We start from the raw sequence: 19,181 nt of genomic DNA, 5'->3' as shown, positions 1-19,181 counted from the left end.
GTTCTACGGCTGCCCACGGAGAGCTTTCAAGGTCATTCCCCAGGAGGCAGTCTACGGGGGCATCGTCTCGGACCGTTACCTTCAACAGGCCGGAGACCCCTCCCCATTCGAAGGGGACGCAGGCCATCCGACACAGACTTTCCGAGTTATCGGCTGAACGTACAGGGCAGAGAATGTTCGGTAGATATTGTTCTGGGGTCACCAGGTGACAGCGGACGGCTGTTACACTGGCCCCAGTGTCACGAAGGGCTTCGGCCCGGCGTCCATTGATGCTCACCCATTGACTGTACTTCTGGGTGTTAGCGGGTAGGGGGACCCGCGGGACCATGTCTCTCCCCCCTAAGCAGGCTAGAGCCATGGCGGCTGGCTCCCATTCTTCGTGTTCCTGTTCATATTCCTCTTGTTCCTCTGAGATCTGTTCCTCCCCCAGAGCAGCAGCGGCTACTTGGCGGGGTCTTGGGCTCTGGTACTGGGGGCAGTTTGGGTCGTTTGCATAGTGTCCGATTCGTTGGCATCGATGGCACGTAACATTGGCTCGATATCCCGGTCGCGCCGGGGTGCTGCCCCGGTTGGCCGGGGGGGTGGTGCTTGTAGCGGGGGCGACCGGAGCGTTGTCTCTTCCGCGTCCTTGGCCTCCTCCTCCTCCTCGGGGACGGTGTTGACCATTGGTGTTCCGGTTTTGTTCGTAGGACCCATTTCGGCCTACTCTGGTGATTTCCCACCGGTCAGCTTCGGCTGCGAGCTGCCGGGGATCCGTTAACTTGCTGTCGAGGAGGTGCTGGCGGAGTTCAATGAAGCAATTGTTCGACAGATGCTCCCAGACCATAAGATTGAACAGTTGTTCGTAGGTTGTGACCTTGCTTCCTTTGATCCAGCCTTCGAAGGCTCGGCTAAAGTAGTTTACATAGTCCACCCAAGTTGTACCCGGGATGCGGGTGCAGTCTCGGAACCTCTGACGGTACATCTCGGGTGTGAGGCCATAGCGGGTGAGGAGTGCAGCTTTCATATGGTCATAGGAGGTCATCTGGTGGTCCGGGAGTTGCAGCAGGGCGTCGCGGCCCTCATTGAGGAATCTCCCCCATAGACCGGCTCCCCAATCGCTTCTATCGATCCGGTGTGCAGTCATAGCGATTTCATAGGCCTTAAACCATTGCTGGATGTCGTCCTCTCGGAAGTACTCTCGAACGACATCCTTGGGGATGTGTACCTTTTTCTCTGTTGCCCCTGGGGTGTGGGGTTGCTCGGACACCCCTACTTCTTTATTCTTGCGTAGGTCGATCTCAGCTAGTTTCCGCTCATGCTCATATGCCAGTTTCTTTTCCTCGAGCTCCCTTTGTCTCTGTTTCTCCTCTCTTTCTTCTCGGAGACGCAGGTGCTCTAAGTTGATTTTTTGTTCGGCCAATTTAAGTTCAATGTCCATTTTGAGCCGGGCCATTTCCAGCTCGTGTAGTCGGGTTTTCTCTCGTTCCTGGATCTCGTCTTGCGAGAGACCCGTTCTTCGCTCTTCAGGGGCCGTGGTGGTTTTTGCTGCGATGCTTTGATCGGGGTTTCCGGCAGCCCCGGTTTCTGCCCAAGATTCTAGGGCCTGCTTAAAATCGTCTTTGGTACTGAGACCGGTGGTAGCGATACCTAGTTCGATGCAGAACTGCTTTAGTTCACGATGGCTGTACTCGTCCAATTTCTCCATCTGGAATTTCTCCGTTGATCCGCTTTCTTTAGTTGACATCGTGATTCGCCGTGGGGTGAGCTACTCTCTGTACGGTTATGCGGTGATTCGGATCGCGCCGCTGGCAACCAATGTTAGACGGACCGGGAGGGTCGGCCGAGGAAAAGGGGAGAGGTCTCCGGGGAGAGCCGTCTCCAGCGATCGTACAGACAAGTAACTTCCCCCCCACAGACGGACACCACACAAGGTTAAAGTTCAACAAGACTTTATAGGCAATTCTTTAAGTTACGATGGAATGGTACAAGGAGGTCTGGACTCAGGGGTCCCCTCGGTTCTGGTCTCTGGCTTGGGAAAAGGGGTAGCGGGACAGTCTTGTTACCAAAAGATGAAACTAGCTCTCAATCCTCGAGCTCAGCGTTCTAGATGATCGGGCCGCGGCGGAGCCAGCAGGTCCCGAGATGGACGAAGGAAACGACGGTCCGCGGCGGAGCCAGCAGGTCCCGATGAAGATGATGGTTACAAACGGTCCGCGGCCACGCCAGCAGGTCCCGACGACGATGAAGGATATGAAGGTTACGAAGGTTGCGGCAGCGCCAGCAGGCAAGACGATGGTGCACGAGACAGAGCTATGGCAGCGCCAGTAGTCCGTCAAGGATGAGTTCTTCTCTGCGTCTCTCGACTCCAAGATACAACTGCCTTCCTGCTCTGGAGCTGCCCCAGTTATAGGGCTGGTGTTCTTTGATGTCCGGACCCTCGCACTTGGAGGTCGGGAGGTCCGGGATGAGGGAGTTCAGACACCCAGCAGGGGGGTGGAGCCAGCGCCCGGGGAGGCGATGGGCGAGCGGCACCTGGCGGGGGAGAGCCATCGACACCTCTTTCCCCCATTGACTTGCCAAGTAGCCCGCTCACCTCCTGGGTGGATGGTGGTGCCGGGATGTCTGAGGCCTGGCCAGGCCCAGGGTTGAGGTCGATCGGGGGCCAGGCGGCCTCGTGGTGGAGTGTCCAAGATGGCGCCCAGGATGGGCGCGCAGGCCGGCAGTGGATCAGGCCCACGAGGTCGACATGTTCGAGGGTAGGGGTCCCTGAGGGGACGGAGGACGTGTAATGGTGGTGTGTGGTACCTGCGTGACCGGGCTCGGGCCTGGTCGGGCCGGGGGAGAGTGGCCCTTCATGTGGCCTGTCCAACAGTAGTACTTAAATTATCCCATGTTCGTTTTATTTTCTAGTTATTGATGAAGGACAAAGCTGATGTACCATCAAGACATTCTAGTAATTTCTTTAAGACAAGTTTGACTGCATTGCATTGTTTTTTGTCTGCATAAAGCAATAATGTCATGTCATGCACAGAATATCAACAACATACATTTAAACAAAAAGGCGAAAGGTTAGACTCTTTGGCGTATGCTGAACTATAATTGGTATGTCATTTGGTCTCCATACGTGGTTCAGCATCCTAAATTCCCTGCTCTAATAACACAACACCAGTGGTGATCCATTCACAAACACATTTTGGAGTATGCAAAAACATACCCTTGTAGTACTATTTTGCGTATCCTTTACATGACTTTTTAAATTAGACCCCAAAAAACTAAAATAGCAATACAATGGGAACAGTAAATGAATATTCATAGATAAATAATACAGATAGTATGGACTGTGCCCCCTTAGAACTTTTACCGATAAACAGTTATACATTCGGGGCTAAATCGTAAAAGCATGTATGAGTATATTAAAGGGTACTACAGGAGTACATCTTTACTTACTTAAAAATGCCTATATGGCGTAGCCCCTCAGAAATTGAGGATCTTGGGCAAGAAGGCTAGGGGTAGGTTTTATCTCTCTTGACACTAGTAAGTTTATTAAATCTCCAACTGCATCACTCCAACACAGTGGTCTTCAATAGGTAGCTTGGGAGCTATTAGTAGGTCACCAGTACCCTGGAAGTAGCGCCCTGAGGTGCAGCCTAGCATAGTATGCAATTCAGAGGGTCTAGCCACATTGAAGAAGGCAGCAGTATACATCTCCAGACTGCACACTGCCACAACCTGCAGGACTTGAAATATAATCACCTGTCTCCTCTTTCTATTTACAAAGTCACCTGGAGATTTGTGATTTTGCAAGCCCCACTCTATGTGTCATATAGTGTGTGAAAAACACAAGATGTTCTTGGAGTGTTTTACTTAAAATGAAACGGGTATATTTGTGCAATTTGAAAGAGTGGTATGCAGGTGTTTGAATAAAAATCCAAATTGTATTTAAATTTAAAGCTGCTCTTTGAATGTTAATTCATGTGTGTTTGTGAGATTTATAGCTGTTAGTATTTCTGCCAGTGGGCCTTGTTGCTGTGACTGTTAGTTCATTAGTCATGTGGAGGCTTTTTATATTGGTACCGTTTTTCCCAACATTGCTGTTAGTAACTCTGTCTTATGTTTTGGGTTGCTCGATGTTCAATCATAATATATCCAGGTATTCAGAATATTGACAATCACAACATCGTGAATGAAAGTATATTTAGGTAAGTATAGTTTAATTTGTGATACACACTATGGTGGTGGCTACTATGATCCTGCAAGGTCTAGTCACTGCTGTGGTTATATTTGATGTGGTCACTCCTGCAACAAGGATCAAAGTCATTAGTAGCTTGGGATTATTTTCACTGATCAGAAGTAGCACTCACTATACAAAAGGTTGGAAAGCCCTGCTCCAACACCTCCTCGTTTTCACCCTGCTTTCCATGCCAGAGCGATGTACAGTCGGATGTACCACGTTACAACGCATACCATTACAACTACCTACCATTACAACGCGACCATTACAACGCATACCATTACAACGCATAGCGCTTAGAGGTGCTGGATAGTGGTAAGTATAATTTACTATTCCAACTCCAGTCCCCGTGGACACTAGGGAAGGTGTTGGATAGTAAATTAAACTTATTCCCTATCCTAGAGCGCCCCCCCAGCGCAATGCGTTGTAATGGTATGCGTTGTAAAAGTTGCGTTGTAATAGTAGGTAGTTGTAAAAGTTGCGTTGTAACAGGTGTATACCGTACAGTCTATACAGTCAGCCAGGCCGTCCCCTGTTTGTTGTTTTTAATACTGAGGGTAAAATCTTGTTTAGTGCTTGGCTATACTCTTTTATCAGTTTCTCCAAGCTGCTGGCCATCCTAGCCAACCACGCTCCACCTGTGCACATATGGAGCCTGGCTTTGCCCACAGAGTCCCTCAAGTCAACATCATGTAGAAAGAGGAAACCTCAATTAATCCACGACCCCATGTTGTATGCGGTGACCTAAGGGAGCCAACAGGAGCATGCACACAGATTAATTGCAATCCTACCATTTGTCTGACCAATCACACTGGAAGCAGGGACCACTCCATCCTCCTTTGGAACCTAATTGTCTTTATTATTTCACATGAACCCTTTTTTTCTTACTACAGTCATTACATTTTATACTCATCTGCCAAGTTTCCCATTTTAAAAATGAGACCATATAACTGAGTGACATTATGGAGAATAAAATGTAGCTCTAATGTATTGCTGAAATAAAATTTTAAAAGGAGACAATATTTTCAATCAAACTTTTGTTGGTGCCCATTACTGTGCCTTTTTAGATGCTGCATCCTGCATGTTTAGAGTGGCTTGAACCAGACATATTCTGTTAGAGTGCACTTGTTCCAAGCTCTACATCTTTATTCCTAATGCGTTCGAGGTTTGTACAGAGAGATGCCATCCTTGTGGCGGGGACTGCGTTTATTGAATCTCACTCAAATATCATCAGAAGAAGAAAAATGCGTTCCCTGAATAAAGAGGATGTGACTTTGCCATTAGGCGGAAACATCTAAGCCCCTCAGGGAAATGGGATGGACCATCACAAATCCCAACAGCCCCTTTCTGATATTTTTCTAGTAATGTCAGCAAGCAGTATGCTTGATTTTGTTAACTCTGTCTGACATATGATGTGGGCACAGGAAAAACCAACCTCACCCATCTGATGCCCATGTCACTTATTGGGTAAAGAAAATATATTTCCATGAAAAGTTAAAGAATGTACCTACTTGGACTGTTTGATATCACGTTTCTCATTTTTTCACTTTTCCGTACATCACAAGAATTCAACTGCTGATCACCTGTGTATTACTATCTTGACTTTCATATATATAAAAGTCTAGAGCTGCCTTCATTGCCATGTGTTTGAAGTGTGAACACAGGGTGCACTGCTTTGCAGAGCCCTGAGCGAGGTGCGTGAAAGAAAGCTAGCTGAGAAGAGGAAGCTCTACATTTTTAAATTTTTTTTTTATTTAATGCGATTTTATATAGTGCGAACATTACCCGAAGGTGTCAGAGCCCTTTACATAAGAATCAGTCGTGATACATAAGGTCTGAGGATTACATGCGTTACGTAAAAGATACAAACAGAAAAAAATTGCAAATGTACAAGTTATAAAGTCACACAAGGAAGAGATGCAAACAGAGAAAAAAAAACATTGCAAATGTAAAGGTAGTAAAGTCATTCAAGGAAGGGATACGAATGGATATACTGTAAGAGTCCCATAGGAATGGTAGAGAGTACAGAGGTCTACTGCATATACTAGTGATTAGAGTTATCTCTATATACATAGGGAAGGGATACGAATGGATATACTCTAAGAGTCACATAGGAATGGTAGATATTACAAAGGTCGACTGCATATACTAGTGATTAGAGTTATCTCTATATACATAAGGAAGGGATACAAATGGATATACTCTAAGAGTCACATAGGAATGGTAGAGAGTACAAAGTTCTACTGCATATACTAGTGATTAGAGGTATCTCTATATACATATATATATACAAATAGTAGATTTTCTCAGGTCAAGACCCAAAAAACCAGGAGAGCAGAGTTCCATTAAGTGGGGTCGGAGGGGGAACGCAGTAACAACACCAAGGGAGGGTGGGAGGGATACAAGGGTATGGAGAAAAGGCAAATCAGAAAAGGAAGAAATATTTAAGGATCGTCAAGGGGGAAACAGGGAAAAGGGGAAAGGAGGAGGGAATGGACAAGATGGCGGGTCAGGGTCCAGAGGAAAGCGGCATAGAACAGCAGCAAAATGGCAGCCAGGGCAAAAGAAAAGACGTAAAGAAGTCCGTGAGAGTGACCCAGTGAGTATGAATTAGAGTGCCAGGGGAAGTCCGGGGGGGGGGGGGGGGGGGTACATAGCAAATGCGATAGGCCTGGATTCCAACTGATTATGAGACCCAAATAGTTAGGTGCAGACACTAAGGGTATGGTTACAAATAAAATACATGTCGGTGAAGACAAAAGTCTAACTTGCATTTAATGCAAAAATAGTGAGCAGCATTGCAATATTGCAATTAATCGAAAGGCAATTGTAATTTCAACCAACTAGAGCTCTCACCGAAAACAGCCTAGAAGAGGTAATGATTAACTACATGAAATTTAATTCAGCTTATATTTTTTTCTCTCTATGCATGTGTATGGAACCTGATCACGTTACAGAAACGTGTTACTTTCAGCAAAATGTATCTAATGAGGAGGTGGCTGGATCAACAAAAAATTGCTTTTATGCTAGGTGAACATTACTCAATTCTCTTTTAATTACATGTAAAAATATGAGGTTGTCCGAAGTGTGTAGAGTGCCACAGAACAGAACTAGAAAGATAAATTATTTGTATCACAAACTGCCATGAATGATTAGATCCCCTATTTTATACCAGAATGATAATTGGTTTGATAAATCATAGGAACAGGAAAATAAGTTTAAAAAAAACAATAGCTGTTATTTCCTCCTGCATTAATTGATATAGACTATATATTGAATATGAACTATGCTAGTGGCTTCAATTATTCCTTATTTTAAGACATTTGATGTCATGATCGTTTGGAAGATACTATGACTAGCGTGAAGCACAAAGGTGAAGGTTTTATTCAAATACATCTTTGTTCATGTCTTTACAATGATGAAAGATTAGAAGCACATGATTAGAAATGAGCCTGTTTTTTAGTTCATTTTGTTATTTATACTGAAGTGTGTGCTGCTGAATGTGTTAATTTTGCAAAACCTAAAGCATAATGTTTCAGTTCCAGTGGAAGCAACAGCAGTCTCTTGTATTACTCACTCTGACACAGTCGTTCTCATCCATTCATTCACACTCACACACTCACTCATACTTTCTCACTCACTTACATTCACTGCTACTCTCACTCAATTATTCGCACTTATTCTTGCTCGCTCCTGCTCACTTGAAGCACCCAATCATAATCATTCTCTCACTCCCTCACACTCTCTACCACTCCCTTACACTCGGTTTTTCTTTTTCAGTCCCACACACTCTCACTCATTTGTAGTCTTTCTTTCTCTCACTCATTCTTATTCACTCCTACTTACTTGCTGGCAGTCAAATTCAATCATTGTCACTCACTACCTGTCACTCACTTTCACTCACAGACATGTGAGTGTATGTCTAAGAGCGTGTATCTACACGCAGATACACACTCTTAGACATACACTCACTCTCTATCAAATATAGTACTCTCACCTGCACACAACATACATTTAAAAGCATTTTATTTTACTTACTCCAGTTGCCAGAGAAGAAGTTCCATCCCCTTTCAGCTTCTGATGCACCATTACTTTACTACACTAATAGTGACAATTAGAACATTACTCACTATTAGTGTAATACAAATGAGCATTAAACACGGAGGGTGTAACCCATCAGGACGAGCCTCCTCTGTCTTCTTGGCACTGATTTTACCATCTCTGAGCCCAGGGGTCACAAACACAGTGCCCTGTTTAGTAAGGAGGAAGCCAGAGTTCACAGCATCAACCCTTGGTGACCCATAAATGATGCGCTATAAATACTACAAAGGGTATATCTAACCCCATTAATATTGAGCAAAATATACCCAAACTATACTTAACATGATCAGATAAGAGCCCAAGGTGTTATTTTGGGGGAGCAGATCTTAGACAAATGATATAGACATTTACAACCAAAGTAGATTAATGGAGCATGAAATAAAGAATTCGAAAATAAATGTAGGAATCAAAGCGACCCTCTGCATGAGACACTGCAGACTACTTTTACGTCCTAAACCAAAAAAGATAAAGGAAGATATACATTTATAGTTTTGGCCTTGCTTCTGGCCAAAAAAATATAGTGACTATTGATTTTATGCAACAGTTTTTTTAAATTTAATTTTGGAAACCAGATGCAAGATGCCAGAAAGTGGTTGTTTGCTGAAGAGATCTATGTGGTCGCATTTAGAACTGAGGAGAAATTGGAGGAGAAGCTGTGACTGAAAAAGAACGGATTTATGCAGGGGTAATGATCAAGATTCTCTCTAACTGGGTACCATTTCTGTTCCCTGTAGTCCCTGTCTCTCGAGAAAAAATTTGGATAATGTGCTATGTTTAGTGTTGAACACTTTGAAACTGATGGTGTAATCCGGATTGGAATGTTAATGTTGTGTCAAACAAACAAAAGATTAATATATTTTAATGACTGCTGTAAATCAAAATTGCATATTACTGTAAGCTCTACCACCATGCCTCTCTCTCATGCTAGCAATAACTAAGTAGATGTGCCCATCTATGGTGATTGAGACCCTCCCTTCCACATCTTGACTGTGAGTTGAAATAATTGTCAATTAGCTTGTTCAGCCAAAATGTTTTTATTACATTTGAAGGTTGTCTCTCACTTTTGCATGATCTCAATTCTTGCAATTTGTAGTACTTACATTGTAAAATACTATGGGGCTTATTTACATGCCCATTGCGCTGCTGGGGTGTCTCTTTGTTAGACACACCGGTGGCATAGTGTGCCTGCCCATATTTACAAGGCCATGTAAAGTAACCCTGCAAGACTTTTCACTGCCTTGTAAATATGTGTCTCTTTCACGCATAACGCTGTGTGATAGGGGAGTTCCATGGGTGTTGCTGTGGGTGCACCCACGCAACATCCATGGAACGTGATGCATTCCCAGATTCACAGCATTTTGTAAACCTGGGAATTCATCAGAATCCTACGCCTCACCAGAGGTGGTGTAATGAGGTGCAACGAGGAGAAATACTTTTATTTCACCTCGTTTTCCCCTCTTCTATGTGTTCTGCATTCTGCAGCCCGCACAGAAAGAGGAAAATGCCTTTAGTGATTGTTATGTTATGTTATCCGCCATTTGTAGCGCGCATGGATACTCGGAAGTGTCCCGGCGCGAAAGCCCATTCTGGGGAGGCAGGTTTAGTAAACCGCAGCAGGAGAATTAATTGAAAAGCAAGGTTTTTAACTGCTTTTTAAACAGCCTAATGTCCTGGTTGTTCCTAAGTTCGAAGGGCAGACTATTCCAGGACTTGGCTTCCCTAACAAAGAGGGAGCTGCCTCCCATTCTAACGAGGCGGTGGCGCGGAATAACAGCGAGACATTGTCCCATAGAGCGAAGGTGTCTAGGTGGCACATAAAAGTCAAAGCGCCTCCTGAGATACAGGGGTCCTGATTTGCAGAGGGCACAGTGAGCAATGATAAGCGCCTTGAACAGAACACTCTGGTCAACCGAAAGCCAGTGCAAATCACGAAGATGCCTAGTGCTGGATCTACCCGGAATACCCAGTAGCGTTCTAGCGGCCACGTTCTAAACAATCTGTAACTTTTTTAACTGGTAGCCAGGGAGACCGATGTAAAGGGCATTGGCAGAGTCCAGCCGCGAAAGAATGAGAGCGCGGGTCACCATTTCTTTTGCCGCTTTAGGCAGTAGCGGCAGAAATTTCTTGAGGAGTTTCAGAGTGCCGAAGCACACTTCCCCCAGTTTATTGATCTGCGATAAAAATCTAAAGTCCTCACGAAACCAGACCCCCAGTTTTTTACTGGACTCTAGATTTTGGCATGGAGTAACCATCGGGCCACAGGTCATCCCTAAAATTCTGCGGGAAGGACCCGTAGAGGAGAACCTCAGACTTATCCTCATTGCATTTGAGTTGGACCAGAGCTAACCACTTAAAAACGTCCGTCAGGCAATTTTTAGCTGAATCCAGGGATACATAATTTTTCTTCCATGTGAATTGAAGCTGGGTTTTGTCAGCATATGCAATGATTTTAGCACCCAGCCCTTCCGCCAGATCGACTAGCGGCATCACATAGACATTGAAAAGAAGAGAGCTCAGGGTTTAGCCCTGAGGGACGCCCATGGTCATGTGGACGAAAATCGCTGCAGCCACACTTGCTGTTTTTAGAAAAAGGAGAGTATGTTTTCCAGGTTTGTATACGTATTGTTTTAAGGTTGAATCCTGTAATCATTGATTCACATTTCCAGCCAAGAAATAGGGTCGGTCCAGTTTTAGAAAAAATAGAATTTTTTTGATGCAGAATTGAACATTGACAGCCGACACGTGTCTCGCCCTCTGTGGCGAATTGCGCCAGGGCTTTCTCAAGGCTGTAAAGATAAAAATTATGTGTTTAAGTGAAAGGTAATAGTAAAGTGTGGTGACCCCACCCAAGAATGGGTTAAGTGTAGGTAAAAACCCCGAAAAGTGCAAAAAAAGTGATTGAAGGGTGGAACCAACAGAGACAAAGATGTTCTCTTTTAGTAATGGTATTGGCTATACTGAAAGCTCAAGGACAAGTGCAAATTTTTAACTTAGGAAGTGAAGTATAAGGAAGCAACGATATTTACAAGGAGTCTCATTATGCTGGACCTCAGTGCCGCGTTTGACACTGTAGCACACTCCATCCTGCTACAGTGTCTAAACAAAGCAGGGGTCACCAAGGAGGCACTGGGTTGGCTTAAAGCCTTTCTCACCGACCGTTGCTTTCAGGTTCAAAGAGGCACTCACCTCTCAGACAGCATAGCCTTAGAACAGGGGTGCCTCAGGGCTCTGCCCTAAGTCCCACCCTGTTCAACCTTTATATGGCTCCGCTGGCAGAGGTGGTCCAATCGTACGGCGTAGAGCTAGTCTCCTACGCCGACGATACCCAACTGCTGATCTCCTTGTCCCAAGCTCCTACCTTAGCAGCTGACAACTTTAAAACCTGTATGAAGGATCTTGCAGGTTGGATGACCCAACACTGCCTCAAACTTAACGGCTCTAAAACTGAGGTGTTAGTAATAGGAGGTAAGGACACTAGCTGGACCAAAGACTGGTGGCCATCTTGTCTTGGGCCCCTACCTTGTAGGGAAGCGAAGAACCTGGGTATTTGGGTGGATCCCAAACTTTCGTTCGACAGCCACGTACATAAAGTTGTACGGAAATGTTTTGGGGCCATGAAAACCCTCAACCGTACCCTGGACCTCCTCCCTCTGGAGGCCAGACGTACCATGACTCAAGCCCTAGTAACCTCACGTATGGACTATGGCAATGTGCTTCTTCTAGGAACTTCCGAAAAGAACATCAGGAGACTGCAGGTTCTCCAAAATTCAGCAGCGCGTCTAGTTCTTAGACTACCTAGAAGAGCTGCCTCTAAACCTACCCTAGCCACTCTACACTGGTTGCCTATTAGAAAGAGAATTCTATTCAAAGCGCTCCTCATGTGCTATAGGATCATCTCGCACAAAGCACCATCCTACCTGACTGATCTAGCCGTCCCCTATGAGCCTAATAGAACCCTTTGCTCCAGGGGAACAGGCCTTCTCAAGATCCCCCGAACAAAAAAAGCTAGAATGGGAGGTCGCTCCTTTCGTGCGATTGCAGCCAACAAATGGAACGCCCTTCCCACCAATATTAGGCTAGCAGACAATGAATCCACATTCAGAAAACTCTTGAAGACCTACCTTTTCTCCCTTTAGCTCCTACCTCCCCCCTCCTGCACGCTGACCCTTCTCCACAGCGTGGGGACACGCCGGGAGGCGTCACAAGGCGCTTTATAAACCCCTTTATTATTATTATTATTATTACATTAATCATGCGGAGGTAGCGTGTTTGTTGATCTTTAGAGAATTCGAGAAAAAGATGACGAAAAAAGAAGAAGATAGAAAAAAATGAGACACCCAAAACCAACAGTGTATACAGTATACCATGTGTGTTCTTCAACAAAAAAAGTAAAATGATAATTAAATTCAATTTCTTTTTGACATTCTGTTAAATTTCTCTAGTATACATCATTGTGGATATATAACACAGTAGATTCCTTGAATATTTCAATCTGTAAGAGAATATACCATTTTGCAATTCAGTTTTTTTAAAAGAAGATGTTTAGCATTTCAGTTTATAAAAGCATCATAATGACAATATCTTATAGGTATATATGATATCAGACATTGCTAAGTATGTCAGTTTAGACAGGACTTTCAAGTAGTTCATTATTTGGCAAGATTCAACATACCAATTTATAACATTCCTTTCCATAGCAATTTAATAACAATACATAACATTTGTCTCACTGGTCTTGTTCTCAGTATCAGTAATAATAATCGACAAATATCATTTTTTTTGTGAGCTAGCCAAAGTTTTTCGCTATTCTATTGAAGAAATAGTGAACACTATATTCTGTTTGAGTTTTTAGAGAAATAAATAAATGTACTATTTTGAATGCTTTTTACGGACCAAAGTTTAGGCTTGGGTGTGTTGAAAAGACATGTATTTATTTCTTACATACAGACCATACATTGATTAGGGATTATGGTGGGAAACGTTTCTCGCATATTGGGTGTTGCTACTGTGCAAGCATGTTTATATCAGCAGACACTAGTTTGAAATAACAATTTGAATCATGGAACAACACAAAGGGGACAGGTAAGCACAATAGTCTAGGGGTTCTTCAATTCTTAATAAGAAAACCACTTGAATCGATGAAGACATAACAGAAAGACCGGGTGAGTATAACCTAATCAAATATATACGGCCCATTTAAGCTGGATAAATTAAGAGATCTCAAAATGCCGTATTCTTCGTGAAAAGTATTATAAAAGCTATTGCTGATTTCATATTGTGCAAGCCATTATTGTGATCGTGTGACAATAACTGGACTAGATTATATTGCACGTCGCATTACCATTGCCGATAACGGAGAAGCCACAACAGACAGCTAGCTTCTAAGCGCACTTACTCGTTTTAGCTCAGTCTGACAAGCGTTGTGATCGTGTACCCTAAGTCAAGTTGGGAGCTACTCTATGACCGCATTTGGTTTAACAACAACGCCAGAAAACACGAGGGAGGGCTGGTTTCTAAACGCACTTACTTGGAGTTAAATCTCCCGCAAGAGCGTCGCGTATCCACGAAAATGCTGTGCGCGGCAAAGAAGTCCCATAACAGTGAGTCTGACACCAGCACTCGTTTATTTGGATCGAGTGAACCGGAAATGAACCCGTGAGGACATTGAACATGGTTATTTCACAGACTTACCAAAGTTTAATGTGATTAATTCAAAGGAAGTGTAATTATCAGGGAAAGTTAACAACATATTGCCTCTAAGATGTTTACCTTTCAGGAAAAGAACACATTTAGTTTTTGAAAAGCGGCTCATGTGTTAGAGTGATCAACACAGAAGGCAGACATTCAGTAGTTCATTTCTTTTTTCGTCATCTTTTTCTTGAATTCTCTAAAGATCAACAAACACGCTACCTCCACATGATTAATGTACTCCTTGTAAATATCGTTGCTTCCTTATACTTCACTTCCTAAGTTAAAAATTTGCACTTGTCCTTGAGCTTTCAGAATAACCAATACCATTACTAAAAGAGAACATCTTTGTCTCTGTTGGTTCCACCCTTCAATCACTTTTTTTGCACTTTTCGGGTTTTTTACCTACACTTAACCCATTCTTGGTTGGGGTCACCACTCTTTACTATTACCTTTCACTTAAACACATATTTTTTTATCTTTACAGCCTTGAGAAAGCCCTGGCGCAATTCGCCACAGAGGGCGAAACACGGGTCGCCTGTCAATGTTCAATTCTGCATCAATAAAATTCTATTTTTTCTAAAACTGGACCGACCCTATTTCTTGAGTGGAAATCTGAATCAATGATTACAGGATTCAACCTTAAAAACAATAGGTATACAAACCTGGAAAACATACTTTCCTTTTTCTAAAAACTGTTCAATTTCAAAACTCTAAAAGGTCCAGAGATTTGAGTATGTTTCCTCCGTCTTCATAAAAACCTCTGTGAAAACAGATATAGTTCTGGAATCCTTGGACCTTCCATCTTCAGCTGTTATGAGCCACACTTGCTGTGTTGTATTTGCCAAGAAGGATTCAATCCAATCCCACACTAGGCCAAAGATTCCGATATTGCACAAACGGGCTAGCAGTTGACGATGTGGTACCATGTCGAACGCGGCAGAGAGGTCCAATAAAACCAGGGCCACTCTGCCACCTGAGTCAAGGCATTCCCTAATAGCCTCCGACATCTCAACCAATGCCTTCTCGGTACTGTATGAGGCCCTGAAGCCGGACTGGGCTGGGTGGAGAGCACCAGATGTTTCGACAAACGCAGAAAGCTGTTTGTAGACTGCCTTCTCACACACCTTCACCACAGCCGGAAGGAGTGAAATTGGTTGATAGCAAGCTAGAATGTCAGGGTTTAGTGAAGGTTTTTTTAACAGGGGGAGTCATTTTGCCTGTTTCGATTCTGTTGGAACCGTGGCGGTTTGAAGCGACAAGTTAATGATATTATTAACTTCGGGGTTAACTACCTCCGTTACAGATGCCAACTGCCTGGCTAGGCAGGGATCAGCTGGGAACCCTGATCACCTTGGCTGCTAAGGTAATTCCCCTCCTGTGCTGGAAATTGCTATTTTATATTATTCATGACGAGCTCAGCTCGTCATAAGCACAGCTCCAGTGTGCCTCATGACGAGCTGAGCTCGTCATGAGCAGGGAAGGGGTTAAGAGATTTAAGAATGGCCAAAGAATCTGGCAGAGGAATAGGCGTAAACACTGTCAGAAGATTGCGAACAGGATCATGCTCCAAGGCTGTCTGGAGCAAGATTGTTTTTGTGCAGGATGGTGTTTCTTCCTGCACAAAAATAATCATCCCCTCAGCACAGGCATTCTTGCAAAATGACGCAAGGGTGTTTGTGCTGGCGCACGGCTGCTGTTTGTATGCTGAATCAGGAGAGGACAGAAATGCGCCGTATCTTGTAGACACATCGCATTCGTGCCTTTTTATTTTAGCGCACAGCAGCGCAGCAGGAAGGCGTGTTTTGCTGTCGTGCGTCATAATATTGTAAATGAGGCCCTACATATTTGTGTCTTGCCCTTATCATGAGCATTCAGGTTTATGGTTCAGGAAGGCGGTTTATACTGCTCAGTCTACCAATTACAGATGTTGATAGTTTCTGCTGCTAAAACACATTCTCGGATTTTGAATGACATGTGAGCAGATTTTCTTTAACACTGCTGTCCACCCTGTTATGTGTCTGAAGAAGATGTATGTTCTGTTTAAAACTATGAATACTGTAAAACAATAAAATGGACTGTCTCCAAGACTACTCGTGCAAAAAAAACCACACAATTTGTCCTTTTTAGCTCCCACACCCGTTTTCATAAACTTGAATCTGGTGGTGTTCATCTCGAGTCTTGTCCCTGCACAAAAGGGTTCAAGGGCCCCAGCAATTTCCTCATGGCATTCAGTATTCAAGAGAGAAGCATAGCGTTTTGCACACATTGGAGCACCAATGTTTCCTCTCTACACATTTATGGGAGGCCCATTGTCACTCAGTGCAAAGACGTGTTATGAACTTTAATGTATAGATTATAAAAAGCAGAGCCAGCAGACAAACTTGTCTATCACCACAGGTCCCCTCTGTTGGCTCCAGCTTCTAACTTCCCCTACAATAACAATCGTTGTACTGGTTTTAAATGAACTCTTAAGGTTCAACCATTACCTGGGCCCAATAGTAGCAAGATGGAGCTGGTTTTATAAGAACTCTTGTTTTAGTCAACGAATGAGCAGGAAGGGAAGGACTCTATATGAAATATATTTGTCACTGAGTATGTTTTGAGGGCATTTAGGGCTTTAATTGGCTGGTAGTGAGAAACGCTAGGCTTTTGTTAGGTTAGGTTTGATTTGATTAGAACACACAGGAACAATTTTGTATTTCTAGAACAATTGGGAAATCTGAGTACATGACGGGGCTGGTTGCCCAGCATAATGCAACTGACAATGGCAGTTTACATGGCCCCTAATGATAATGCCTATAGCCGAAAAGAATTGCACCAGGCAAAACTTTTTTTTCCCTTTTTATCATTTGGCAATTTTTTTTGCTACTTCTTGTACTGATGAGGACTTGTTCAGTACCTTACAGGGTTAAAAAGGCGAACTATTTGTCAGTTTTTGAATTGTGATTGTTTGGGCGAGTTGTCTTTGCAAAATGTAAGTTTCTTGGTTGGTGTCCCTCTTTACTTAGCTCAGCTGGGAATGTTGCTATTCTGTCTTTTGTATGTTGCACTGTACCTCACTTTACATATCACCACTACTGTGCATGCACCATGCACAATCAGGCGTGGCCCGTGCAGGTAAGACTGGTGGGGAGGGACGCCATGTGGGGAGTCGACATAGGACGACGAGGGAAACTTAGATTAAAAAATACAAAAATACTTACCTAGCGCTCACTGCATCGCTGACCTGTGGTTTTCCTTTTTTTTTGTCAAAAGTGTGTTTATTAGCATTTTTAGATTGGAAAAAAACATGCGACAATCCCGCACAACTTCCCACGCAGAGGGCAGACGAGGAACCCAGACCATATACAGTTCATGACTCTAGAGGTAACTTAGGACAAGGCCTGTGGCGTTTATGGTGCAGAGGGAACCACGGAGTGTGGCACAGGCCCCTCTTCGATTAGTCAATCCGCAGCGTTTAAGCATCATTAGAACCATGGGCCGTCGCTGAGCAATGGTCTCAAGGAGCCTGGTCTGACCTGCCCCTCACGCTGACACTAGAACCACAGCGGCAGAACGTCATTGAAACATAACTAGAAAAAATCCCCCCCTCCCGCGTACCCCCAATCAGCCCCCCCCCACCAGTGGTGGTAGCACTTCCTCTGGGTAGGATCCAGTCTGGATAGAGCATTAATCACAGTTGGAACAAATGGAGAGAACGAGCATTGGGAGGGCACACCGCAGACGGTAGCCCGGAGAAAAGAAACCGAACCAGGGGGCCCCAGCGAAATTCAAAATTTTTAAAATCATCCAAGAAGATATCAGCCATTTTCTCCACACTCAACAAGTGCCAAAGTCTTGCATGCCATAGGGAGATTGCTGGGGCCTCTTTCCGCTTCCAAGGCGCAGCCAGGGTTGTCTTGGCTGCCCCTATACAGAGCCACAGTATCTTCTTATCTGCTTTGGTCTGGAACTCAAGGGCCGGGTCTCTAAGGCCCGACAGGATATGCGCCAACGAGTCCACTATTTGGTAGCCCAGAATCTCTTTGATGTGAGATAGTGTCTCATCCCAGGATGGACGGATAACAGGGCAGTGCCACCAAATGTGACGGAAGTGCCCCAGCAGGCCGCATCCCCTCCAGCACCTGTCAGTAGAACCATGGAAGATCCGCTGTAGCTTGGCAGGATACATGTACCAGTCCATCATTATTTTGAGATGGGCCTCCCAGAGTTCCACCGAGTGGTTGTGTTTTGCTATGTCAGACCATAGGTGAGACTACTCAGAGTCAGTGATGTCTCGGCCCAGTAACCCCTCCCATAAGGTGATGTAGCGAGGTCTAGGGGATGTGGCAGTCGACAGGATGAGACCATAGATAAAGGAAATGAATCCTCAAATTGTAGAGGTCTTTGACAAGAAGGTTTCAGAAGGCGTGGGGGGCCTAGTGGCTAAGTCTCTCACCGAAGGGGACAAATCCCAGTGCAGGAGCTGTGTGTGGTGGAATCGTTCAGTCCTCTGAACCCCATAGTCTCTCATACAATTATCAAAAGTAAGCGGGGCAGAGCCGTGAAATAAGTGTGTGAGTGGCAGGCAGCCCCCCCTCTCTCCAAGCCTCGAAGGGGCCCTCGAGCGCCGCTGGCGTGAAAGCAGGGTTAAAATGTATAGGTGTAAAGGGGGAAGGGAATGTTGTCCATCGATCATCCCCTGAAACCGAGTCCCAGACTTTCAGGGTAGTGCTAGTGGGGGTACTAATGTATGCGTTCTTGGGTCTGTCCCCTTTGGGCTTCCATATTAAGTCCCAGATTGTACTCCCTGCTATACTCCTGTCCATATGAAGCCAGTGCTTTTCCGAGGTGGGCTGGGACCATTCTACTAAGACTCGGAGTTGTGCTGCCTTGTAATATAGGTGCATGTCGGGTAAGCCGACCCCGCCCTCTTTCTTCGGACGTCGCAATGTGGTAAAGGAGAACCTTGCTCAACCCCCTTACCAAATGAAGTGGAGCAACATCGTTTTAACTCGCCGAAAAAATTCCCCTTCAAGGGTAATGGGTAAGGCCTGAAAGAGGTACAGTAGCTTGGGGAGTAGAGTCATCTTGATTGCGTGGATCCTACCCAACCAAGAGATGAACATGGGCTTCCATTGGGCCAGGGATCGTTGAATCTCAGCGAGCATTGGGGGGAAATTTGCAGAGTACAATT

The sequence above is a fragment of the Lissotriton vulgaris genome, chromosome 4_1, assembly GCF_964263255.1.
Source record: "Lissotriton vulgaris chromosome 4_1, aLisVul1.2, whole genome shotgun sequence".
In the NCBI taxonomy this organism is placed as follows: domain Eukaryota; kingdom Metazoa; phylum Chordata; class Amphibia; order Caudata; family Salamandridae; genus Lissotriton; species Lissotriton vulgaris.
This window is presented reverse-complemented; position numbering follows the sequence as displayed.